Raw genomic sequence first — 27,869 nt, 5'->3', positions numbered from 1 at the left:
TTCCATTCGCAGATAAAAGGAAATAAAAGCAGAAAAAAATGTTATAATCATGTACGATATTAATCCTTCCACTATACACTTTGTAGCGTCGTATATAATGTCGGCATGTGTGCGCGCGCTGTGCGTGCGTGCGTGCTCGCCGTGAAAGGGGAAGGTCGGATCCATAAACTCTCATTCGGATATTAATTGAGAGTGATCTATCAAGACGATGACAAAGTCGTAAGTTTCTTATAATTAATTTTGTCTAGACAAGTCCATTGATTATACATGTAGTGTTCTTATTTGACTACAACGAAAATGCACGACGAAACCTGGGCATTAATGTTAACATTTCGTGCGGCGATGCCGTCTGTTTGTTGATTACATTATTTTCACATGATATACGACGAACTGAGATACCGATTCGTTCGTCTCTTTTGTTTGCTCATAAAAAACCCGAAGAACAAAATATTCGTTTAGCTTACTGAAGATAAGGTTACATTTTTTAAGTACTTGTACCAACAACCGGTAAATTACATCCATTGTGTGTGAGATAACTCGAAACGCAAAGTGAAAGGACTAGTAAAATGTGTCACGACTTTTCTTCCATCACTTTCGACCGGCTTCTGAGATAGGGAGTTGAAGTCTGCAGAATATTACAAGTCCACTTACAGCCATCTTCAAGTAGTCACGGCTGTCACTTCAAATCTAACTTATTCTCCGGCACTGTAATGACGGTCGAATTCAACACTCAGACTCGTTTCATTAATATTCCACTCTCTGCGTCACAAAAATATGCACTGTCCCAACGCTACGCGGGGCGCTGCGTCCGAATAGGGCGCCGAGAAGTGTCGGAGCAGAATGCCGCCTGCTCTCGGTTTCCTTGGTTACCATGGCGACCGTCTCCCGACTTGGAATCATCCTTGAGAAACCATCTCGTCCACCATGGGGCTCCGGTGAGCATATTCTCAGCATATAATCTCTTGCTTTTGCCAATTAAAGCTGTACATCATCCACCCTAATATCCAACCCAGCATCCATAGGTACATTTGGACACGGTTTATACGGTGGATGTACAATTCATGAGATTATAATATGCTATCTCTGCACTGTGGTCTTGTAATTCCGTCTTAGCACCTACAGACAAAGTGGCGAACATTGGATTAACTATGCAAAAAAAAAAAAAAAATCACACAGCCGTTACTCACAACCACATCCCTTAAATCGGCAGTTGTACAAAAGACAACTGAAATTAAGACGGCAAATGTAGTAACAAACATGATTGTATCTGGTTCTATAAAGACATCAAAGCAATCAGACCGCCGCGTAGCAGTGGCTGTCAGCTGTTACACAGTCAGCAATGTTGCTGAACATTAAAAGGTAAGTCCGTCTGTGCAACAGTGTCTTACAATTCCAGTGGGGAAAAACCCAGGAAATTAATATCACTGTAATCCATAGACACACAATGTAAAAAGAATAATAAAACTGACAGTAAGGAGCAACTTTTTGACGATACATTGGAATAATGTAGGCTCGTCAGTCACTAGAAGTGATTCAGCGTTTATCTTCCAATTATTTTTTTTTTCTTCGAATAACGAGTGTGGCCAGCCGTCAGTGGTGGTTTGTCGATCCTTCTTGCCAAAAATATCACACTGTTAACAAAGAATTACAGTTGTACGCAGATCATCCTTGCTGCCACAAAGTTGGCACTACAACAATCCTCTTGAATACAGCTTCATCTCAAAGAACGTCATTCATCAAAAACTTGATGCCGGTATTTGGTTGACATCCTTACGGATATATACACCTGTTTTGATTCTCCACCCCCTCGGTACATGAGTCCCCTGATCCCTTCGCGTGAGAGAACACAGACGTGTGGCTTTCAAAATAAGGGTTCGACGAGGAGAATTGTGTGAGCTTCATCTCCCATTTTCTCTCCCAGCTACCTGGAAGTTTGACTCCGCTGCTCCTCTACACTGGTCGGGGCCGTCTTCAGAGCATGCTGTCTTCATAGCGACGCACCACCCACAGATGTCCCAGCCCGGACACCACGCACAGGAAGAGCCCCACCCACGAGATACCAAAGGACCAGCCGAGGACCGCCGAAGTGTAGGGGGAACTCTCGTCTGACCACTGACCCATGAACTTGGATTTCCGCACGGCGAACAGGATCAGTCCAAACAAAGGACATTAAACCTGGGTACGAGTAATGAGAAAAAAAATACATTTAGCCTCACATTAACGATGCTTGAATAACGCAGTCTAACCAGGGAGGTGAGACGAACCTCCCTGGTCTGACAGGGAACACGAAGAAAATTTTAATTGACAAAGACCCTCGCGTTGTACAGACTATGATCCTCTTTCTTTTATGGAAATATTAAACAAATATAGTTGTTTAGGCAACACCAAAACACCGTGTGAAAAAAAAGCCCCGAAGAGTATTTAGAAGTGGATCACGACCTTTTCTATCTTAAAATTGAACTGTTGCTGAATAAAAGTGACTACACTTTTAACTGATGTTTTATTTGTGGAGATAAAATATTTTTCAACAAATGATTTTGACGAAAGACGCCAAAATAATGTGCCAAAAATACGCTAGTATCATAGTTAATATGCAAATTAATAGATTACCAAAAATAAAAAATTAAAAAAGACAAAGATGATTGCAGCCGCATATTTGATTATAAAACAAATAACACTTCGACTTGGTCACACACGTCGTGGTTGTCGAGCGAAATACAATGTTGTATCATGGAATTACTGTAGCTCTATGGTTGAACCATAAATGCCCGACACTCGTGCGCAGATTGATGTGCAGTTGGTGAAGACTTTAACCCTTTCTGTGCCAGGGTTTTCAGAGAGTGTGAATACAAGTCTTTGGGGTTTTTTTTGATGGCTATCGGTACTCAAAGCACACAGAGGTTTACACGAGGACAGCGACAACAAAGCTAAACTTACCTGATACCATATAGACAGCCGACACACTCCTGATGAGGGTCCTATTTTTCTTCTGTCGTAGCGCCGCCATCGACATGACTAGGGCAATGAGCGCCACGACCACTCCAAGACCACAGAGTACCCAACTGCCAAGAAGATATCCAACTAGAGAAAAGAGGAAGAAAATAAAACCACATTTAAATAAAGTTTGGACGTTTTAGAGTTGAGAATAGAAACAGAATCGTCTTATGAAATTGGATGGGTGGTCTAGAATAAAACTATTGCATTAAGCATCAAAAGACTACAACGAGAAGTTCATTCCAGGGTTGTGATTATAAATCTGCAAGTACCAAATTCCCTGAGATAAGACGCAATTTTGTGAGTGCCCCTTACATACGGAAGAGAGCAGGGTAGCTTCTTTTCTCGTTCGTCACATCGAAGATAGGTCGATTTCAAACGTGACTGTAAACTGTAAATAAGTAAGTATTATAAGATTGTAATTTACTGCAATTTTAAATAGTTATGACATGAAACCTCCTCGACGGAAGGAAACCGGAGGAAAATCTGGCAAAACGTGTCGGCACTTCCCGTCATTCCATTGGTAATGATAGCAACCAATCACAATCAAGGACATTTGTATTCCGATCACTCAACAAGATATTTCAATGCATAAGTATCGTTCTCTTTTACCGATCAATCGATGAGAAACGGAAGTGTAATCTTGCAACACTTCGACATTCACCGTTGGGAGCAGCATAGTCATTTCTCAAATCAATAAGCAGTAACCAATGCATGTTCAATGGAGGCTAGTTCTTGCTTGATTCTCATTGGAGGAAATACTGAGAACAGGGTCCGCACTATCTAATTCCATGTGAAATTGTATTTCCCTTGAGACGTTTCTTGGATTTTTGAAATAACTGACGTCACACACACCCGCCAGCAACTGACATCATCCTCGGCATTATGAAAGTGATAATCTTTTCATCATCGTGTGGTACAGCTCGGCTGCATCAAGCGCTCTTGTTCAAACCCTGACATGAGCAGAAATTGTCATTTGTAGAGTCAGACATGGCGGTTATTGAATTCACTGAGATTAGTACTCGTAATGTAATATTTGTTCATGTAATCCTTATAAATTATGCTTGCGAGCACGTTCATAACCCGACAGCAAGCCTGGTACTTGTTGACATATAGAAAAATATCGCTGATGCATTCAGTAGAAAACAATGAAATGGACGCCTGCCGAAGTGTCAGTATTATCTTATTGACGGATCATTTTGGTCACCTGGTCTATTAACAAGATCATTTTGTTTGAACATGAATTCCATAATTTGTTACGTCAGGCAAGGCTTGTGTATAGGCTTACTATGATTATGCCGCTCTGAAAACGAGTGAAGTGCTTGAGAAAAAAGAAAGAAAGGTGATTTGTAACAATGTGCACATGAACTAATTGCATGGGTAGAAGTGGTTATGCAAGAGAAAACGAGTTCAGTGTATTATCATGGAGCTCCGTGGTATTATGTACCCATTTCATTATCAACGGCGGCATGCATTCTCTCCCGCTCGCCTCGGCCCAGGGAATATAGGGCTACCCTGGATCGCAAAATTAATTCTACCGAGTTAAAGCAAATTAAAAGACAACTGCCACCGAAGTCAGCGATATTATTTGAGCTGCAGCCTAGATACCAAGGTTTGTCAATTCCTCCTATCACCTCAGTCTCCGTCCCCTTTCCTCCATCTCTGTGTATGTGTTTCTTATAATTCTCTCTCTCTGTCTGCATATTATTTTCTTTTTCTGCTCCAAAGAGATAGTATAGTTTTGGTTAAGATGGGGATTCTGATTTCAACTCTTTTAGAGATAATTTTATAGAAACCGCTTATATGAAATACAAAAGATTACAAGTATACAATTCTAAGAGGGATTAACAGTTTATTCGATGAAAAATCGGTGTTGAAATGGCTGAGACATCCAAAAGTAAGGAGGTCTTAATATAAGGTGGGACCAATTTTCTAACATAAGGATAACTTTGTTTTACTATGTTTGTGGATATGTCAGCCATTTCATAAGCGATTTTCATCAAATCAACTTTTAATTCCTCATAAAATGTGCTCTTTTATATTTCATAAAAATGTATAAGCGGTTTATAATCATCTCGCAGAAACTTAAAAGCTGAATCCCCATCTCAACCAAAACTGTATATACCATCCCTTTAAATGTAGCTGACTATCACATAGCATCGACCTTGAGATATGCCTACATTAAACGACGTATAGAATGAGAAACATAGCTGTCCATTTCACGTGGGATTCTTCAAATTCCATTATGGATTTGTTGTCACGAATATCCTTTGTATTACTATTGACTCTCTTTTCCTAATCGACAGTATGCAAATACAAGATGATTATCTCTTCCCGTCGTGTCGGTGATATGTATCGTCTGACAAACGAACAGTCTACATCGTTCTGCTACGCTCGATATCTCTTGCATGAATTATCGATTGAATATAGTCGTTATTCTATTTAACCCTGACATCTCGTGTTTATTAGGCAAATACAAATCATTCCTTGGATTAATTATGAAGCACGTTGTTCCGATACAAAGATGTATCAATGACTGGGTCTATAATCGCTTGGTCAACGGTATAAGTTCCACTTTGTTATACAAGCTCAGGTCCATCTGTCCAACGGGGATGGTGGGGGGGGGGGGGGGGGGGGGGGGGGGAGGAGGGCGGTTGACGAACGCAATTATTCGGTTTAACTTCTGCTAACCCTGGCAACCCGGTCTGGTATCCACATCCAATATCCAGAATGCATATCATTCTGAAAAATGAATATATACTGAAATGTTTCGTTCAGTTATATTGTTTCACTGTAGTATGAAAGATAACTTTAATGGAAATGCATTTACGAGATGGCATGTGTCACATAATTATACACAAGTACAGTCGACTTCAAGCGGGTCAAATACAGTTATATTTCATAATAAGAGGGAAAAGTTTTCGTTTTTCGGAACATTCGACTTACGGAAAACAAATTCATATTTTGTGTATCCAAGACTTCGAGTAGCTTCAACGCGAAATCGGACCTATAAGATGTTTTGTTTTTAGTTCTTTGTTTTTCTTTCTTTCTAATTTTTTTAGGCTTAGATTGTATGAATTTGTTGAATGTAGGGACTGATAATAACCTAAAAATAAATGTTTACAACGGATGTTGACTTTAAGCTTGTACAGTACACACCCATATGTATTTATATCGAACGTGGTTATAATAAAATTTTCCAAATAACCAAGTAAAAACTCAGGTCCCAAAATTATCGTTTATTATATCTTTCCAAAAATTACTGAACGGCTATAACAAAATTTCGATATAAAGAACGAAACCTGAAGATCCCGAGGACTTATGTTAAAACGGAAGTCCCCTGGTATGTATACAAGTAATAAATCGTTACCTTAATGTTTAATACCAAGTGCGTTTTCCCCTGGCACCCTCGGCAGAACAGCTCCGCCATGAGGGCGGAGGCGAGTATCCAGGGTCATCATCTGCCAAATTTTAATGTCCATTTTTTTTTTGCGTTAATTCCTTTCCATTATTAAATGTTGTATATGATAAATAACGCACATATTTTACTCTTGCGGAAATAAAATCAATCAACAGTCAATCAATCAATCAACCTATATGGGATGTGGAACTCACGATGACACGGTTTTACGACATGAGACTCGGTTATCATTCTCATGGACCATAATAATGTTCAATACACGAGACATGACATTGTGAGAATTGTAATATTCGGTGCGTGAATGTCTTTTATTAGCACAGTGACTCAAAGACAATCGCCATTCATTATCGTTAGTGTACGAATCTAATTAGCGGAGATCTGTGCTTTCTCTATGGATGGAATAAATTGCGTTTCATTATACAGGGACGTCGACCGATGGTTAGTATCGCATAATGTCGCGGCGTATCGCAAGACAAGGAACACCATTAGTTGCCTCGATATAACACGGAATCCAACAGTCCGCAATGTAATTACCCACTTTTTTCAGGGGTCAGCGAATTATATATTACTTCCTGAAAATGGAGTCTGCAACGACTAAAAACTGAAGTCCCGATACGGTATGGTGTTTTTGTATAGGAACAGGTGAACTGCAGAACCCATTATCCGGTTCTCACTATGGGGAAATAACTTTGATCATGAACAAATTCGGAAACTGTCGTACTGTGGTAATGTACCCCCCCCCCCCAATTGCCTGGGCCCTGTATTATGAAGAGTTATAATTGAGTTGATTTCTACCATACGATGAAAACATCTTTGATCACGAACATTAAACACACTATAAAGGAAACTGCCGTACTGCTGCATACCACGAACCCCGCCCACTCGGTATTTTGGACAACTGACGATAAGACAGAAAATAACAATCACTGACCTTCGTATCTTGATGATGACGTCGATATTGATGCTGGCATTGAGATGCCGAAGAAACAGGTGTGTCCTGCAGGAAGGAGAATACAAATCATTTCTTTTTTTTTAAGACAGCATTATAACAACAACGACGACGACGACAACACCAACAACAACAACAACAATAATAATGATAATGATAATAATGATAATAATGATAATAATAATAATAATAATAATAATAATAATAATAATAAAATTAATAATGATAATGTCTTCTTTACCCTTTATAGGTAACCTCTTCAGTGTTGCCACTGCACTACCAAAGGACCCTGCCATTAACCCTATGGCGTTGCCAGATAGTTCTACCCATTTATACACCCGGGTCGAGAGGGACATGGTGCCATGGTGGGTAACAGCATCTTGCCCAAGGACGTAAGCACTGGGCGGGAATCGAACTCAGGTCCTCCGATTGGACTATATGCCAAAGCGCCCACAATAATAAAATTAATAATAATAATAATAATAATAATAATAATAATAATAATAATAATAATAGCATAATAATAGTAGTAATAATAGTAACATGCATGGTCGACCTACAACACGTATCTAGGAGTATAAATGGGTACCTTAAGTATTATACACCTACGTGTTGTTATAGGTCGAGAGGGACATGAGTAAAGTCATGTTGTCTGTACAGACGAAGGCACTCGAAGGGATTCGAATCGGGACCTCCAATCAAATTTCAAAGAGTCCACTACGCCACATTGCTCCTACATTGCGTCAAGGAGTTACCACTAACAGTTCCACTACTAAAGAAGATGTGAATGCCCTAAACGGGATTGTTTTGCTCATAGCAGCGTGATATCGTAAGTAAACGTTATAACATATAATTATGTGGAATATCTGATTTTCTTCTTGGTTTTAGGTAATTTGGAGTCATTTTTCTTTGCAAGACGTCATGCCATATTAATCAATTAACGTTTTACAGAAGGTCGACGAATTCACCACATGGACCGGAATATAAGACCCTTGTAGAAAAACACACAGACTATAATTCGGAAATGACCGTACGTTCAGGCTAGAGGCTGGACATGCGTGCAAGCTTAGACATTCTAGATCAAAAGTGACAGAACGATATCATTATTAATATAAACACAGATCATTATTAGACTTAATTGGCGCTGTTTTTGTCATTTGTTTATTGCTGTATAAGACGCTCTATATTCTCTCTCCCTCTTCCTTTCTTGTTTTCGTGTTTTTGTTGCCGCGTCAGGAGTAAAACTGTGTAATAGCCGTTTCATGATTAAAGAGAGATACCACGCTCTATGCTTCAATAACGTTCTAATTTGTCGCCATTGTTATGATCAGAGTACGTTTCAAGCAGCTATAGCAGCAATCGTATTAGTTATAGTGGGAAGATAAAATGAGGGCGATTACATGTCAAATAAAAATGAAGCTGGAGCTGATATAATTTTAATCACGCTAAATGCTTTCAGAGCGGTATATTGTTCCCGGCAAAACACGTCGCTTGTCAGTCGCATGCTACGTCGTAGTCTTTGAGTAGCAGATGACGACGCTAAGGCAAGAATGGCGCTGACGGGTGAATGGAATGACATTGGCCATCAAAAACCCGTTGTTTCGCTTGGTTAACGTGGCATGGCGGATTTTGGGCCGAATGTGCTGCGGGGCTTGAAAAGCATCGCAATAAAAAAAAAAAAATCCCCCAGAAATTAAAATGAGCATTTGATACAGGCCAATCCTCGTAGTCGATTCGCTTGAGCGCGGGGACGCGACGCAGAGAAAGAGGGGCTACGGCGGCGCTGTCCCACGCTCCCGCCTGCTACGGGATCCTTTTCACTGACTCACGCTTCATTTTCGCGGGAGACAAAGGGGGTGACTTTGCGTATCAATCGGGTCAGTGGACGCCTTACACTACACCACGTGTCAAGTGCATCATCAGAAAAAAAAAGTATTATGCAGGTTCCACAGAATTTACTATATCAAGAAAAACCCATTAATCAAGTCAATGTACCCCTATTAATCCGAAATCATCCTTTAGTATCAAAATAATGCTGTCCGTCATTTTCCAAAGAGTTAAAAGAGACAGGAGGGAGGGGCGGGTACATTGTCATGTACAAATCGTAAATATTTTAGAAAAAAGAATCTTTAGCACCACGTGCAAAGTGTAATGTCAAGACATCTGCTTAAATACGTCTTCACTTGCTAAAACTGGTTTCATCTGACTACACAGTATATCTCTCGCTACACATAACGTTACGTTTACCCATGGACCTATGTAGCTCCGTGATATGCCTGTTGAACAATGTGCTGTAATGTATTCGCCAATGGGCACATCCAAAGAAGTGCTTTAAAAGCATATACATGTATAACCATATAATTCTCATATATCTGTCGACGATACACCGATCAACCTCGATATGGTTAGAGAAAGAATCACTTCGATTCGTTTTTTTTTTTCATTGATGTGTATCCCGAGGGGTTTTACAGAAAAAGAATGGACATTCCTTCTGTACCGAGTCATCTACAATCAATAGTTTGAATTTACACAGCTCTGAATGTCACGTACGTCTATTGAATCGATAACGAAAGTCCATCAACGGGCAAATCAAGAATGACAAGTTCAGTTCAGCTTTCTCTAACCCTGTCGGTACCAATGGTAAGTATACTACCCACAATCTAAACAGTATAATTTACAGTACAACGATCCTGCGAGAGGGTTTACTCGGTAATAGTTCAGACTTCAGTGTATCAAAGTACTGCAAGATCATCATTTTCATCACCATGAAATTAGAGGGTTGACAGCATCAGCTATCAACATTGATGAATCACTTAAAGAGACCATGAGCATAACAAGGAGTTGTCGGGACCCGCCCATGGACAAATTAGTGAAATACTGGTATACAGTGACTAACTGAAATATAAATTGACACCATTATTGAAATGTCTTCCTGGTTCTATATCCAGCCTGTTCGTCATTCTACTTCAAGAATTCAAGGCCGATCCCATGTCAATTGGTAACGATGTGGTTACATCACTGATGAATAGATGAGTGAACGAGCTCGTGTTTGCTTTATAAGGGTCGGTGACGCTATACTATGACATTCGCCTGTGTGCAGGCGTAAGAGATTTTCGCAAACTGCATGATGATGCAAAGAAACTCGGGACCAGTGCTATGCCGTGTCATCCGGCTGCCATCGGACGGTCAGCACGAGTCTGCGGTAGATATCAACGTAGTCAAAAAGATAAGACTGATGATGGTGATGGCAGTTTTAGTAGTGTATGATAATAGTAGAAGAAAATTTAAGGAGCAGAAGGAAGAGAAGTTGGTAATATACGACCGCAGACGGTTAAGAAGTGCGTTTTCTTCGTGAGTGTATACAAAATGTGTGCATGTACTGTGGTCTTGTGTGTGTGTGTGTGTGTGTGTGTGTGTGTGTGCGCGTGTGTGTGTGTGTGTGTGTGACGCGATCCCATTAATGTGCTAACACACATTCATATAAAGTCGTTAATGATATCACAATCCGAATAAGAACACCAAACGCACACCCATCTCTCCTGTTATCACGAATAAAACTTTCGTCTTTCATTATACCAGAATATTATCATTATTATGGTTGTGTTCGTGACTATCAATTTAAGAGCAACGCATCTATTCCACTCGGAACGAAGACTCACATCTTATGGTTTGAATTAAGCTATACACAATTTATAAAAGGGCGTAGAGAATTAATGAAACGCTTATGGAGTTTGAAAAGGGCAATTTCATGGGGGAAGGAGAATCAAACTGCATGCACTATCACTCAATTACCGCACAGGTAGGCGTACATGTAGGTCCGAAACCTTGCGGAGTAATCTCTGTGTACATGAGACAGACAATCATAAATAAGCCCAATGTCTGTGTGATAATGACCAGTCGGCATGCTGAAAACGAACTCGGCGCATAATCCTACGTCAGCAGGCGGAATAAATCCACTTAGTTCGGTTTAATTGAGTCCATAACTGTATACCGTTCCCCGTGATTCGGGCACAAATTAAACGGATAAGCACTGTTAATGCTATCATCGACGAACAATTGGCGTTACTGTCCCGGTTCTCACGGTGAATTTTCACAGGGATTCTCACGAGGATATAATGTAATCCGTGCATTCATCAAATTCGATATTTGATGTTCTTTCCTTAATAAAGCTACTTAAGTCTCAATAAAATAACATAACTTGTAGGTCTACATAGCCTAATTACAGTGTATACAGTATAAAAAAACAACAACAAAGAACTGGTCGAAATTCCTATCCAAAAACGACATTGACATCTTGCTCAAGCTCTGTGATTAATTCGTCAAGAGCAAGAAGCCTTAATGGACAAAGATAAAGAATAAAAATAGAAAAAAAAAGTATTATGAAGCTTATAGTCACAACTGGGACGAATGCGAGACAGTTGCCATGGTTACAGATGGTCCAATGACATGGAACTCTCTGAAGTTATGCAAAGAGAATGTTGTAATCTATATAATGTTTTTGCAGATTTGTTCTAGATTTTTCCCCTTTTAAAGGGGTTAAATGAGATTGTGGCGTTACAGCTGTGTAGTTTAGAGTGTGCCTTAAAGGGTTATAATAACGTAGGACGAGATCGCCAAATATCTGAGTTCTGCCGATATATAGAATGGACTTATTGTTTTTGTTTGTTTTGTTTTCTTTTTTCTTTTCAACCAATCCATTTTCCTTTTAACAATCACAATGTGCCTTTAACGGCTGTTCCACTTCGTCCGTTAAAAAATGAATGGGACAACGGGGATTCGGGGGCAAACGGCATCGAAGCAGTGCGCCGAATGTAGCGGGCTCCAACATGATGGATGCTCGTAATTAGTTCCGCTATTGGCTCCCAGTCCCTGATCTCAGCTACTGTAAGTATTATCATAAAACACTCTTTCTATGTTTCAGGAATTGTGTATTCTTATTTATGCTTATCATGTTTCACGTTTAATTCCTCACAGCACTGCAAAAAAATATCGCGAAGAAATTAAACAACAGGCAAAATACATTATTGTAGGAATACATGTACCTATAAAACCGCAAATTTTCGCGTGCATGAAATTTTAGCGAATTTTGCGAGGAACCAAGATTCGCGAAATTAATATGCACGCGAAAGTTCCTGTCTACACTGTGCATCGAATGTCAGTGGCAATTCGCAAAAATTTCATGCTGGGAATATTTCTGGTTTAACATTACTTCCTCTCCTGCTCGTCGGATATCTGTTACGCAGTCAACAGAGGTCAAAGGTTACGCTGATGCGAAGTATTGTTTGCTGATCCGATGCCAGTGGAAACTGTACTCGCTTTGATACTGAATTGGGTCACGGCAGAACAATAATTGCTGTACAAATAAGACAGAATTGACTTCCCATTTATCTCTGTATATTCCCCCATCTCTTTATGCACGGCAGCGCCTCTACACGTCAAGAAAAAAGAAAGAAAAAAAAAATCATAAAAACAAAAAAACTATTAACGATGTCACTTTGAAGCATTCATCTTGGCACGACAATTATCATGAGGTACACGTTCACATTGACTGATATTATTGGGACGTGTGAGTCATTCTCCCGGTGAAGGTATAAGTGCAGGGAGGTGGAAAGGCTCTCCCCTCCGTGTTAAGTCAGGTGGAGTCACATCGCTGGTGGTATAGGGCCTATACCAAGGACTCCACCTCCTTGAATATACGCTTTCTGTGAACGAAATACGTACATAATTATGCACGCTGCAAGTTTCTTCCAAAAGCAAGACAGAACGAGACCAAACCGGACCTCGAACAACCCCCAATGTGGCAAAGATACCTGGCTTGCTGGGGGTATTCTATAATCATCATCATCGTCGTCGTCGTCGTCGTCGTTGTTGTTGTTGTTGTTCTTGTTGTTGTTGTTGTTGTTGTTGTTGTTGTTGATGACGACGACGACGATGATGATGATGATTATGATGATGATAATGGCGATGATGGTGATTATCAACTTTATGATGATGATGGTGATGATGATGCTGATACTTTCTCTAGTGTCTGCATGGTTTTGGAGTTGTTTCCCCGATCATCTCCCTTGACAACATTCACGTGACGTTTATCCATCACGATTGGAGAAGCGTTTACAGGTAAGGAACATGGCATTCTCGCAACGGAGATTATAATCGCAATCAAGTATTTAATTTAAATCTAGACTAGAAACCAGATAAATTTGTCTGGATATGCTTTTGCTTCCTAACTCAAATACTATTTCTCACAAACACATGGACCTTATTTATATTTGATGACATTAATTACACGATGCACTGACTGAGATCAATCATATAATGGGTATGGAAGGACGGACGGACAGACAACTCTAAACATACTGCTTCTGACAGCCGTTGGGACTGTAGCGTTAAAACTTGTTTCCAATGATGAATGCCTTTTCACTCTCTCTTGTCAAAATGAAAATGTCGATATTATTTCGCTTCATTGCAGCAGCCTTACAATCCATTATTGAGCTCTTCGGAGGAAACAAACCCGACTTGAATATTGATAGCATTCCAGTTTGAGATGATGGAACAAAATAATACGACCTTACAGATTTGTGTGAGCCTTGAAATTAGACAGATTATTATAAAATAGACATGGTAAGCCAAATAACAGAAAACGGGTAAAACAATCAACAAAAACAAGAACGCAACTGAAAAAAAAAACATGCAGAAAGATACCATTGTTGGCATTTTGGAAAGGTTATATTATAATAAGGCAACACCTCTAGACCTAGTATATGAGGATAGATTCAAACGCTTTTTTGTATAAAAGCATTATCCACCAAATGATCATTACTGATACCCCCAGGATTCTCTTCCTTAATCCCTCCTCCGCGTTCGTCTCTTCTTCCATGCATCTATGCAAATTTGTCTTAATGGTATACCTCAGGGTCCCCGATGCACGCAGGACTCGATAACAACTGCACTCTACAATGATTGCAGTTGCCACGACAACAGGCTGCTGGTGACCAATCAGGATTGAGCATTCAGACTAAAATCATGTTTTTGGTAGCTGCAGTAAGCATATTACAACTTCTGTTAATGTATTGCGTCTCTCTGGTCGAGCGATTAGGTGATTAGGATGCCATTGCCAGGAGCCATTTTCCCGCGTAATTGCAGAATTTTTGAGGCGAGTTACGTGGCGCTCAACACGGTTCGAGAAAAGTAACAGATGTGATGCGCCAAGGCGCCACGATCGCTTGGTTACGACAAGCACACACAATATGCATCGTATTACGTAATCGCTTGCTCCATTCCTCCCTCAAGAAATGCTACATAACACGCGTCAGTGTTGTTATACGTGTATGCTCATTATTACCATTTCATCAGTCATTTAAACAGCTGATACCATGGCAGATACGTGTATCGTGGAAAATCACGTATAAAAGAAACGCCAATTAAGAATGCTATCAATGTCCTACGGAAAAAAATACCCCCCCAAAAAAACAAAAACAAAACAAAACAAAAACAAAAACAAAACAAAACAAAACAAAACAAAACAAAACAAAAAACAAAAAACAAAAAACCACGAAACAAACGAGACAAAACGCGCAACGTTTAGGGCCTACCAATCAAAAGGTATAACGCCATTCAAGAGGATGGAATAGAGCGACTGGAAGAACCTAGGCTTACATTATGAATTATTTTATACTTTGCCTCTTTGACGTCCCTTCCCCCACTTAAAACTAATAAGATGAAGCGAGAGTACAATTTGAACACAAACAATTAAGTTTTAATATATTACAAATTTTCGACAATTCTTGAGTTTGGATTGCAGAGGAAGAAAGTTACGATCAATTCCCGAAAGTCTGTAAGGCAGGCTAGCTGCTGTTGTCGTCACAGGGTCTCCCTGGGTCACAGGGGTCACGACAAAGTTCAGCTTGCCATCGACCAAGAAGCAAATAAGCTGTACACGACACACTATTGGGGAAAATACAGGGCAAAGTGCAGTTAAATTCAATGCCGCGCCATGTCTGGGCTTTCATGAACAGACCCCTAAAAAAAAAACCAAAAAAAAAAACCAAAAAAAAAAAAAACCAACCAAACAAACAAAAATAAACATACAAAAACAAACAACACAAAACAAACAAAACAAGAACAAACACTAGAGATATATCATTATTTAGTAAAGCATGTGAAACATTCAATTTTCACAATTTCATCATTCAATGTCCCATTTCGCTGAGAGATTTCGGGAAGTTCTGGCAACTTAAATTCTGAAGATTAATATGCAGGAAAAGAAAATGTGCGTCACATAATAACACTAATGTGCGATATATACATGTATATAATTTTGATAAGATTGCACACTTTTTGTTCTCTTACATAGGATAAGAACTTTACGTACTTGCACACCCGGTTCGAAGTCGAACGTTATTGGATAACATTGCAAAATACCTCAACGACCACCCTGAATTTTTTCTCCCTTCTGCTCAGAAAATAGTACCGTTGTTGACTACACAGTGAATCTTGAGTACAGCTTCTGCCCTATTCATGTCTAAGCCGAATATCACCTATATAAATAATGCTTCTAACCTGTTCTACCTATGTATTGTGTTGTATTGTACGGTACGGTATTCCACCACGATATAAGAATTGCTCAGCCATCATGACTGTGCGTCAACGAGATCGCCTCAGAGAAAATCATAACGTGCAACAAGCACACAAATTACAGAACAAGATCCAGACTTTTGAATAAGTAACCGAAAGAACATCTAAATGTACGATGCAAGCAAGAATATTAACTACTATACACCACAAATGAATGGAACATAACAATTCATATTATACATCAGTCATAATATGTTCGATTCTTTATTTTTTGTTGTAATTTTTATCGTCGTTATTGGTCTAATCTGATTGATATTGAGCGCAAGAAAATTAGAGGGGTGAAAGTTGAGGTGGGTTTTTTTCTTCAATTTGTCTCCCTCTATACTAACGGGTGCTGTTCGTTATTCCGAAGATTCGCTATTCCGAAGGTTCGTTATTCCGAAGGTTCGTTAATCCGAAACACACAAGTTCCCTATACCTAGAGGTTCGTTAATCCGCAAATGAAAAAGGGTTCGTGAATCCGAATCTTTGGGGCGCTATTCCGAAGGTTCGTTATTCCGGAGATTTGTTAATCCGAGAATGAAATTCGGAATAACGAACCTTCGGAATAACGAATCTTCGGAATAATGAACCTTCGGAATAACGAACTGTAACCTATACAACTGCTAAGATATTCTCTTCTAACACCTGTATACGAGTTGGTAAGGAGGATGCCGCTTGGACGTTCTTGGCATTGCAGCGTAATCAATACTCTGTGGCGGTCTATAGGGGCAGCTGACTTATTTTCACGATATAAGCATTTATCAATTAATATTTTCTACAAAGTTACTTTGAATATGTTTTAGCTGTCATGCTTTTTTTCGTTATGATGTTCACGTATTGTAGAATGTATTTATACAAGTGTATTGCTTTCGCCGAGCAAGTGTAGGGTTCCTTGGAACATCAGTAATCCTGAGTGAATATGTGCACTGTCATGGCAAATTAATTACATCACTTTGAATTGAACATTTATGCATTAATATTTCTGGGAGAGGGGATTGGCAGGCTCCTCGAAGTCGTGATAAATGGTCAAAGAGTGGAATGTTTTTGGTTATCCAAAGTCGCAACATGATCAAAGATTATCACGGCATAGATATTAGCCCTCAAAATGAAAAGGGTCATCGCTTTAGCTACAACGAGCTTATTCTTTACCTCAAGACCCCCTCGACGCTTGGTGAACTATCGGACAACAATGAAAAGGCCTACGTTTGAGTTGGATCAGGGGTAGTTTGTGTTTGTGCTCTCAATATTGGAGCTACAAAACTTTGTAGATTCATGCTCTCTCATCTCCCTGGCTGGAAGTTCTCACACTGACAAAGGACAATCAGAAGTTCACTGGGGTATAGGGTCGTTTTTACCGACGTGTGCGCGTCCCAGAGCGCATCAGGCAACGAAATCGGTCACGCTTGAAATTTCTAGACATAACACAATAATATTAGTACGTGAGTGAGTCCCAACAGACCGTTTTATTTTTCAGAAATTCAAAAGCACAGCTGTTCAGTGTCCTCACGATTGTCATCATGTCATCTATATACGCCAGATGTTGGTTTCTACGGTCGGTGACGGTAGAAGTTCGTAAGGTTGATTTCTGCATTTGGAGGATGCCCCTCTAAAATAGTACGATTCCTGATCTCATACGTTTGAGCACATTTACAAAGCATGTGCAGCAGCTACTGGCAGAAACACTATCTAATAAATCTTTCTGCACTCGCATGGAATAAAACGCAAAAGGAAATCAAATTGAATTTTTATGTTTAAAACTCCCCCCCCCCCTTCAAATGATTGAACTTCGCATGACCCAAAAAAAGGTGCGAAATAACTAATGAAACATGGCGGCTGTCAGTTGATATCATATGTATACTTAACGAATGTGTTTTTCGATATCATCACTTTGGACGTCCTTGAGTACATGACTCGATCCGTTGCATTGCTTTGTGATAATGGACAACCGCACCAATAGCAACGAGTATGCAATAATCATGATAATGAATGTAATATGAATATGGTATCGCGAGTCTAATAGACGACCGACCGCGTTTACTCAAGTGGAAATGATCGTTTGCTCAAGTGGAAATGATGTATTATTGAGGCAATTTGCATAATGAAGTGAAATGTTTCAACTGTCAGATTCAAATTATACTGTGCTCAATTAGTTCGTTCAATTAACTTTGTATTTCCATTATGTATGAAAAAGAAATTCAGAAATCAAATCAAATCAACCAATCAATCAATCAATCAATCAATCAAGTATATTAGTGTAATTTGTTTGAAATCGCAATTAGTCATGTCAGGAGACTGACAGGTGACGGCATACTGTGGAGACCATGGTAAAGGAATAAAGTTTGGCAGAAATGATCATCGACTACTGATTACTGGGTTCCCTTTAATGAAAGATGTCTGGTTCTGACAAGTTGCCAGTCTCTGACAGCGTCAGTGAAAAAAAAAAACAACTTTTGTTTCGATTGGCTGAGAAGCTCTGGTCAATGACCGTTACTATGGTGATTGTCAGAGAATGACAACTTGTCAGGGCTGACAACTTTTATAAAATGGTGCCCTGCTCCTCGCTCGCCATTCCGTGTTTGTGGGAGCACAGCGACATAGTGGATATGAGGCTTTGGATTAGTAAACGGAAGGTCTGGGGTTCGAATCTTGCCTGGTGCGAAAATGCCCCTGAAGATCCAGGTGTAAAAGTGGGTGCCTGGCAATATCGGGATAATTTTAATGACATGACCTTCTGGGAAAGCAGTGTTAAGACTGAAGAGATTACCCTGGTTAAGTAAATTGAAAATCGGATATCATTAATGTATACATGTGAATACGAATTCTTTGACACAAAAACAGAATCGAGAGAGCAAAATGTTCCCCCACATACACTGCCCTTTCTTTTCGTCTCTCAAGACAACCGGGAAACGACGAGAGATCATATTTTGCAACAAAGGCACATAAGCTATATTCGCAGACAGATTAAAAAAGAATGTAATATGAGTTCATATTGTCCGTGAGTTTGTGATAAACATTAAATAAAACTTCAAATCACACAGCAGGTGCCGGTCTTCTCCAAGACTAAATATGATGTGACACTCGGTATTCTGTAGACTCGTCAGAACATATTCTTTTATATTGTTTGCACTAATCTTCAAGAGGGCCCTACAATTAATAACAACACACCATATAAATATTGTTAGGTATCCATTTCTACATGTAGGCCTATATATACCGCTGAGTCAACGGTTCGGTGTAAAAATGGCAGAGGTAAAAATGGCAGAGGTAAAAATGGCAGAGGTAAAAATGGCAGGGGTAAAAATGGCAGGGGTAAAAATGGCAGAGGTAAAAATGGCAGAGGTAAAAATGGCAGGGGTAAAAAAGGCAGGGGTAAAAATGGCAGGGGTAAAAATGGCAGAGGTAAAAATGGCAGAGGTAAAAATGGCAGGGGTAAAAATGGCAGGGGTAAAAATGACAGAGGTAAAAATGGCAGGGGTAGAAATGGCAGAGGTAAAAATGGCAGAGGTAAAAATGGCAGGGGTAAAAATGGCAGAGGTAAAAATGGCAGCGGTAAAAATGGCAGAGGTAATATGTGGTAAAAATGTCAGAGGTAAAGTTGTCAGTGGTCGAAATGTCAGTGGTCAAAATGCTACAGATAAAAATGCCATTGATAAAAATTTAGTCGTTGAAATGCAAGAGGACGAGGTAAAAGTGACAGAGATTTTTTTTTTCTTCTTCATGTTTCTGACACCTTTCTCGCAATACGCGCTTTTCGTGCCTTCTCCTGAAATAAAGCACGGGGGAGACCGGGGAGAAATGTATGGGACACGGGGAGAAATATAGGACACTCATGTAACTTGAAAAATGCTCGGCCAGTCAACAATCAAATTATATCAGTAAAAAGATGAGCCTCGGTACACCTGAAAATGGACATATTAACCACTATACAGCTCTACAGGTATCTTGTCAGTAAAATATCAAACTTACTTTAGATCTGGTAGGTCCTATACTATGGTAGAGATGAGAATTGGGCATTTATCTTTTTGTGAGATACCAAGAAACACTTCTGAAATAATACAAAACATACCATTTTAAGAGGAATTCAAAGTTTATTTGAAGAAAATCGGGTTTGGGATGACTGAAACATTCAAAAACAAAGTAAAACAGAGCGATCGTAATAAAAGGTTGGTCCCACACTTTATTAGAATCGCTCTGTTTTGGATATCTCAGCCATTTCAAAACCAATTTTCATCAAATAAACATTGAATTCCTCATGGAATTACATGTTCTTTCATATTTCATAAGAGGTTTCTCATTATCTCACCAAAAAATGTTAGAAACCTGAAATTAGGTCCAAACCAAAACTATATGATCCCTTTAATACGTATTTTAAAAAGTGTGCACACTTCTGAAAATAAAATTGCTTGATAACAGACATGCAGGTATGAAAAATTGGCAGGGATCTTTTACTGTTTCTGTTACCACTGGGAGAAATTTAATAGGGCAGTGTTACATTTCTCCCCGCGGCACATGTAAAGAGAGTCTTGCAGAGCTTCAGCGATCCCTGTGTAAATTGAATCGCTATCATAATATGGTAGTCATAGGCGGTGATTTCAATCTATCTGGATGGGATTGGGTTGGATTTTCTTACTGTCGTTGTACAAAGAGGGAACAACGTCATTTTCGGTGGCTGAATCTACCAATCTTTAGCAACACACCATGTTGATAACATAATGGAATCTGACTTTGGAGCAACAGCTAAGTTTGAAAGGCATCAAACATTTACATTTTTTTTCGCCTGCGGATTCGTTCAACAATGATTGAAAGAAATCCCATGGCAAACTATCAGTTTTTACTCTCACTAGAACAGTTTATTGCTAAAGTTCGTCTCCAGTTTTAATAGGCATAAGTTTGTAAAGTGACCACAAAGTGTTCATTTAACTTCGAGATATTTGTTTTTGCGCCATGTGATACTTGAACAATGTAATGAAATATTTTGCAAGAGCTTATTTGTTTTTGCGCCATGTGATACTTGAACAATGTAATAAAATATTTTGCAAGAGCTTACTTATGTCTGCCGATACATCTGCTGTAGTTTGTTTTTTCCGTTTTTTATTTTTACTTCTACATTATGTCGTGATCTGGCCTTGTGAGATAAATAGGCTCCTACGAAACCTGAATGTGAGAAAATAATATTGAACAGGTGAAAAATTAGCGGTTTGCTTCGACTATGTTTCCTTCACTTCTTTACACTAAGCAGTTCAAAAAATGAAAAATAATGACAATATACTAGCCTGGACGTGAGCGGAATTCGTTTGTGTAAGAGTGTGTATATGTGAGAGTATGTATATCAGCGTATATGTTTATACCAAAAGTGGGTTCGTGTGTGTGTGTGTGTGTGTGTGTGTGTGTGTGTGTGTGTGTGATAACTTCATTGGGCGAAACAACGTAGGATTATACTGTTTAAGGGCTTTGCAGCATTGTTGGAACCCCCTTATAATGATAGATACTACTACTACTACTACTACTACTAATAATAATAATAATAATGAATAATAAAAATAATTTCCCATAGGTCCCATCTACGCTCTACCGATAGCTGGTTTATTATTTCTCAGGCTGCACACAGACAGATTACGCCACTGCACTTGAATCAAACTCAGAATAATGAGAGTGCCTATTTTTACCTCTGCCATTTTTACCTGGCACCGAGTCGACTGGGACATCGTGATCAAACCTTATACCGTGAAGAAGCTATCCCTAAAGACCTGAGTCGGGAAAGGTTGCTCAGGACTAAGGAACGTGAGGTACATTTACTTATCTAATCTGACATTGAACACTTGTGAACTTTTGAAAGTTATAAATTCACGTGGAAGGTTGGTTCAGGGAGTAGGATGTTACGTGAGAAGAACGAGTTTGCTATCTAACTAGCTGAAAATGAAGTTTAATGGAGTTTTATACAATGTGGTGCTGTTCGTCATTATATGACATCCGTAACAAGGACCTTGAGCGGATGAAACATCACTGGATTCGAACACAGTATCTCGTCATTACGAGCCCAGAGCAATATCCACTGCGCCACAGAGTTCGCTCAAAGCTACGTTGGAAGATTAAAGGGATGATACAGTTTTGGTTGAGAGAGGGATTCATGCAGGTTCTAACATTTTGCGAGATAATTAGAAACCAAGTATGAAATACGAAAGAGCATACATTTTAAAGGGACTGTACAGTACTGGTTGAGGTGGGGATTCATGTTTTGAACATTCCTAAGAGAGATAATGAGAAACCTCTCATGAAATATGAAAGAGCATGTAATTTTAAAGAGGATTCAACGTTTATTTGGTGAAAATTGGTTTTAAAATGACTGAGATATCAAAGAAAAAGTGATAATAATAAAAGGCAACAGGCCATGCCTTTTATTATATAGGATCTCTTTGATTCACCTTGTTATTGGATATATCAGCCATTTCCAAACCGATTTTCATCAAATAAACATTTGATACCCCTTAAAATTGCATGCTCTTTGACATCTCATAGAGTGGTTTCTGAATATCTCGCAAAACGTTAAAAGCTAAATCCTCACCTCAACCAGAACTGTACACGCCCTTTTACTGGTTGTGAGAGGAATTCAAAGTTTATTTGATACAATTTCGATGTGAAATGGCTGAAATATCCAAAAACAAAGTAAAACAAAGAGATCATAATAAAAGGTGGGACCCACCTTTTATTAGGACCTCTCTGTTTTTGGATATCTCGACCATCTCAAAACCAATTTTCATCAAATAAAGTTTTAATTCCTCTTAGAATTTGATGCTCTTATTATTTTATGTAAGTTGTTTCTATAAATTATCTTGCAAAATGTTAAAACCGGAATTCCCATCTCAACCGAAACTGTATCATCTCTTTACAGATTGATTTAGTTGTGGGAAAACTGTCTGCATGCTATGTGCCTATGGTGAAAGGGGTTCCTAACGGAGATTCGGCGCATATACTTGATGATATTCCACAAAACCAGGATGTACAATTTGTAAGAGAGGTCATATTTGACGGCAGGGATTGTTATCGAGAACTAAATGTAGAAGTACAATGAACGAGTTCTGTCAGGCTGAACACAATGTAACAAGCTGAACATGAATGCCAAATGAAACCTGGTTGTATAAGTATATAAGGGGCAAAGATCAGCATGTCAAAGTAAGTTCCATCATTGTCGAACCGGGGAGGTGAGAACCGTGGAGCTACTAGAGTATTATGTGTAAATCCATGGACGAATTAGCTCACGGTAACAAAATAGAGTGAGAAAGAAAATACAATACGTGTGTTGTACAGTATCACTTCCCGACTGTCGATTCGATCTGAACCTCGTTTGTGTTACAGAATTATACACACACAATTAAAAAAAAAAGAAATACAGAAGTTATTGCACTTTTCTATACGAAATGTTATAGCAGATTATCTCTCCCCCAGCCCCTATATCTGAACATTTATCTACGAACATTCCAGTAAGACACCTTCAACATGGCTCAAAGTGCAGTTGAGTGATAAGACGCTACATGCGACTGTGGTAATATGTCGCGCCATGCAGGAGAATTAATTACTTCTACTTGGTCTGACATCAAAAGAAGTGGTCGGAATATCGGTCGATGTCTTGAATTGTGTTATCACCGCTGCGATATTAATTTTGCCATTAATTGTGTGTCGGAGAGTCTGAAAATACACACCGCAAACACAAGGATACATAAACGTCGGAAGAAGGAAAGGGAGAGACTCAAACCACAGGCAGCATTTCATTTGGCAGACGTTCTAAATATTGCTGGACTGAAGATGTGGTCTCCTATTTTAGGACGCAATATAGCCTCTGAATAATTTCCGCCTTTTCACCATATTCTGTCTGTTAGCCCTCACAGGTATATACTATAGAGACAGATAAAAGGAGAATATATCAATACATTTATTGCATTGTTTGTGGCGAGAGACTGGCGTACGTTGTCTTTTCCGGAAATTGATGGTGTCAGACACTTCATGATTTCTTTATAAATTCTCTCCCGCACACACTACACACACACACACACACACACACACACACACTAGTTATCCACAGCTGCTGCATGATATACCAGTACTGAATAAACACTTCGATATTGTGGTGATAAAACCTTTGATTTTTTTCCTTGGATTGTATGTCTGGCGCCACAATCGTTCCTGACAATATTATTTCAAGAAACAACAGTTATATTTGTATTACCGTTGCTTCTTGGTTGTGGCTCGATTGGTGGATAAGACCGCATAATTTCACACTATGTGTATAGTAAATTGACTTGAGGTCCCTGATTCGAGTAAAAAAGGGGGAATATAGGCATACGGACATTTACCATACACTCTCTTTTCGACTCCACTCACACATACACTGTGTACACACACACACACACACACACACACACACACACTTGAACGACGGCTCTATCTGTCGTTCGTTATGTAATGTGACAATATCATATTTTTCAATTTCAATTAAGGCAAATATAGCTCAATCAAGACGTGCACACAGTTTGAGATGAGTGGTGGTCGTGTGTGCGTGTCGTGCTATTTGCTTCTTTTGGTCTGCCGACGTGCATGGTACTAAGTATTCGATTTCGACGAGACAAACTCAGACTGTTTGTCTTACGGATGACCCTCGGCAGTAAAACTCTCAGAGCCCCATGCCTCTTCCAACATTACAACCACTGGCTTGCTTGCTCACACACAGAGCGCGCGCGGGATAATATTTTCCCTTCAAATCCCTAATTATATTTACACAGTGATTAGCGATCGGAGGCACAAGCCAGCCACACGCACAAACGGATGCTTGTCGAAAGCACACGATCGCGCGGATAATACGCTACATTGCTATAAGGGTCGCCGCCGAGCTAAACGCGGGACCTTGCTCACACAATTACTCGTAGCGAAGACCTCACCCCCCAACAAAAGTTTATGACTGGACTTTGAGACCTGCTGTTTTTTGTAAGCTGGGGCAATACTCTAAAAGCTCGGGTGCCTCCTGTTCAAGAATTTATGAGAGCGCGTTGCTCAGCATTCGGCAAATTATGATTTCACGACCATGCGCTTGGCCCAGCCGTTGGACTGTATATCATTTGCCCCATTCCAAGATATTTCCCTCGCCAGATTAATAATGTACTCATGTGGGTTTTTTTTCTCCAAGCTGTCACATGCGAGATGGCAAGATTAATGAGTTTAATACCAGCACGGTAGACTCGCAAATGCACAACATAAATCATTGCAGTCAAGAGAAACTGCGGGCGTATATAATGGGTTTGTTGTGAAACATTATCACCTGTCTATCAGGTTCATGAAACAAAGAGGGATGGACCAAGTCAATGCACGCCGTGAAGTTAGACATGCAATTTAGCTTATTCGGAGCGGTGGGAATTCAGATGGTCCGAGAAAAAAAAACCCCAAAGCAAAACAAACCCTGCTTCGGACATCACAATGTGATATGAACATTCCCGGATTCAATTTCATAATATTGAAGTGAACCACCTCCTACTCATGAAAAATGACGTATGATATAATGAAAAGAGTTAGCTACTTCATGAAACAGTATTTATTGACTTGCATATAAATACAATGAGTTTCCATCTTGCGTCGAGGTGAATGAGATCCTAGCATTATTACTTATGATTAAATAACTTATAGCAAGACATGAGACAACTCATGGGAAGTTCGCGAGGGCATACGCCCCTTACAAACATTTCCTAATCTTAATTTAATTAAACGTTCTGTAAACATGGAGTTACATACATGTATACACAATACACTGCATGTGTATACCAGTGGAATACTACCTCAGTATCTGCAGAGGCGGTGCTATCGTGCTCTGACGGTCCAAGGTCAATGGATCAACTTGAATTATTGTGGAACAACGGTGCCACGTCTAGAGATTTGCTTTACAGGTGTCAAAACATCTTGAAGTGTTTGAAAACAATAATTGTTCTATCAGGTGTGTGGGGGGAGGGGTGTGTGGAAGAGGGGATTGGGAGGGAGCATTGACCTTTGTCCAACCAACCATGAACAGTACCAACCTACCCCAACACACACACACACACACACACACACAAACACACACACACACACTAAAAAAACTCTCCAGCATAGAGCTATCTTGCGTGATCAATGGATGGAGGTAGCTCCATAATCAGTGTAAGAAGATATAATCATATCGATAAATGCATATCGCATATCGTAAACAACAATACTTTCACTTTCACCGATACTTCCTTTTTTGTGAGCCCCATCCAAAGAATTGCCTTTAAGAACATGATCAACATAAACGGTACATCAACAACTGATACTTTTAATCATGGTGTATCAATGAGTGTGATCAATACATGTTTATTCCTGTCAGTCCCATCCCATACAGCAACATCCCAGCTCCCCACATCCCCGGCCCACATCTTTCTTTCCGTCTCTTTCTATTTTTGAACCTGTAATACACTGGCACGCACGGTAAGGACATACTCATCTATCTCCAACAAAAACTTCCTCAACTTACCTGGAACTCTTGTCGTGTTATGGGCGACATACTGCATGCAAACTCGCCACAACCCTTCCCGAACCAACACTGTCGTGATCGGGCCACTACTACTGCTGCTTCTGCTGCTGCCACTGGTACCGTTGCCACTACCCACGCCCCCGGTGAGCGAGGCCGTTGTCATCGAAGCCCCGTAGATCACCCAGAAATCGGACACGGCACCGAGAGCCAAAATCGTAAATCCAACAAATCCGACAATGCAGACGATGAGCTGGGACTTGGAAATGTGCGTACCCGCCGCGCAACACGCCATTCTCATGATCTTGTCTGCGAACACATCCAAGTCAATACGATCCTGGGATAAATGGTTATCTTTGCACATAGGACGACATCCTTTCCCTAATGTCAGTTGTGGATAGATGAAAGTCACACTATGTCTTTTTCTCTCCCTCTCTTTCTCTCCTTGGTAAATAGAAGTACTTCCCCCTTTTGGCGACAGGGGTAGTAGCCCGACTATACAACGCCCTATGGTTTTTTCGCACGAATCATGGAGGAATCAAGACGTCAGTTTCCCACGCTATCTCGGCGGCGAACAGATTTGGCAGGTTCACGGCACGCCTCGCTGATCTCCAATGCGACTCCTCGCCTTGCGGGTTTTTCACCACATCGCCGCATTATTCACTCCGATTTGCATTTCCGAGGCATGCAGCCCTGGCCGTAGCTACCTAACCAAGCTGAATCCCCACGTGTTCAGAAACTGTCCCTCTCTGCATGACATTATGACAATGTAATAAAATATTAGGATGGTATTCCCCACGTCCCTCGCAGCGGGTGTAGAAAACAAGTCATTTATTGTCACGCGCTTGAGTCTCGAGAACTCGATAGCCAAGCAGCCCGTTCTGACTCCACTCAGCAGCGTCGATTTTTTTCCCCCCCTACCTTGTTTGTCGAGTTTTGATATTCCGCGCGCTTACCTCCTTGTGTCGTCTGTTTTCATTGTCTGCGGTCGGTAGGCCACGTGTGCAAGCGGGCATGAAGTGTGCCCGTCTTCTCGCCAGGCGAACAAAGACGAGCTCAAAACAAACGTTCGGCCTGCGGGCCATGTCATCATCATCGCCGGGCAATTTTGATCCCAATTTCGTTCCCAGGCAACTGAAAAGTCACTCTTTCTTCTGAACGGTGAATTCAACATCTTCTTCTAAGAGCAATTAAACGTGACATCGAAAGTCAAAGAGAATGATAGAAACATCGCGTTGCTCTCTTATCCCGTGTTCCTGGAAGAAATATCGACTTGAATGTTTTATGACATACGCGATGGATAACTTTGTCAGCTGATATCAGAAACTACGATTAAAGTGGATTGTTTTTAAGTTTGAAGATTGTGT

General features: G+C 40.0%; 1 pseudogene; it reads right to left on the bottom strand.

The window, feature by feature from the left end:
- Positions 1-1,971: 1,971 nt before the first annotated feature.
- Positions 1,972-27,437, bottom strand: LOC139735437 (uncharacterized; annotated as a pseudogene).
- Between the last annotated feature and the right edge of the window lie 432 nt (positions 27,438-27,869).

This window comes from Diadema antillarum, unplaced genomic scaffold (assembly GCF_040938485.1).
Source record: "Diadema antillarum isolate AM-2024a unplaced genomic scaffold, OU_Dant_1.0 seq00000578_RagTag, whole genome shotgun sequence".
In the NCBI taxonomy this organism is placed as follows: Eukaryota; Metazoa; Echinodermata; class Echinoidea; order Diadematoida; family Diadematidae; genus Diadema; species Diadema antillarum.
This window is presented reverse-complemented; position numbering and strand designations above follow the sequence as displayed.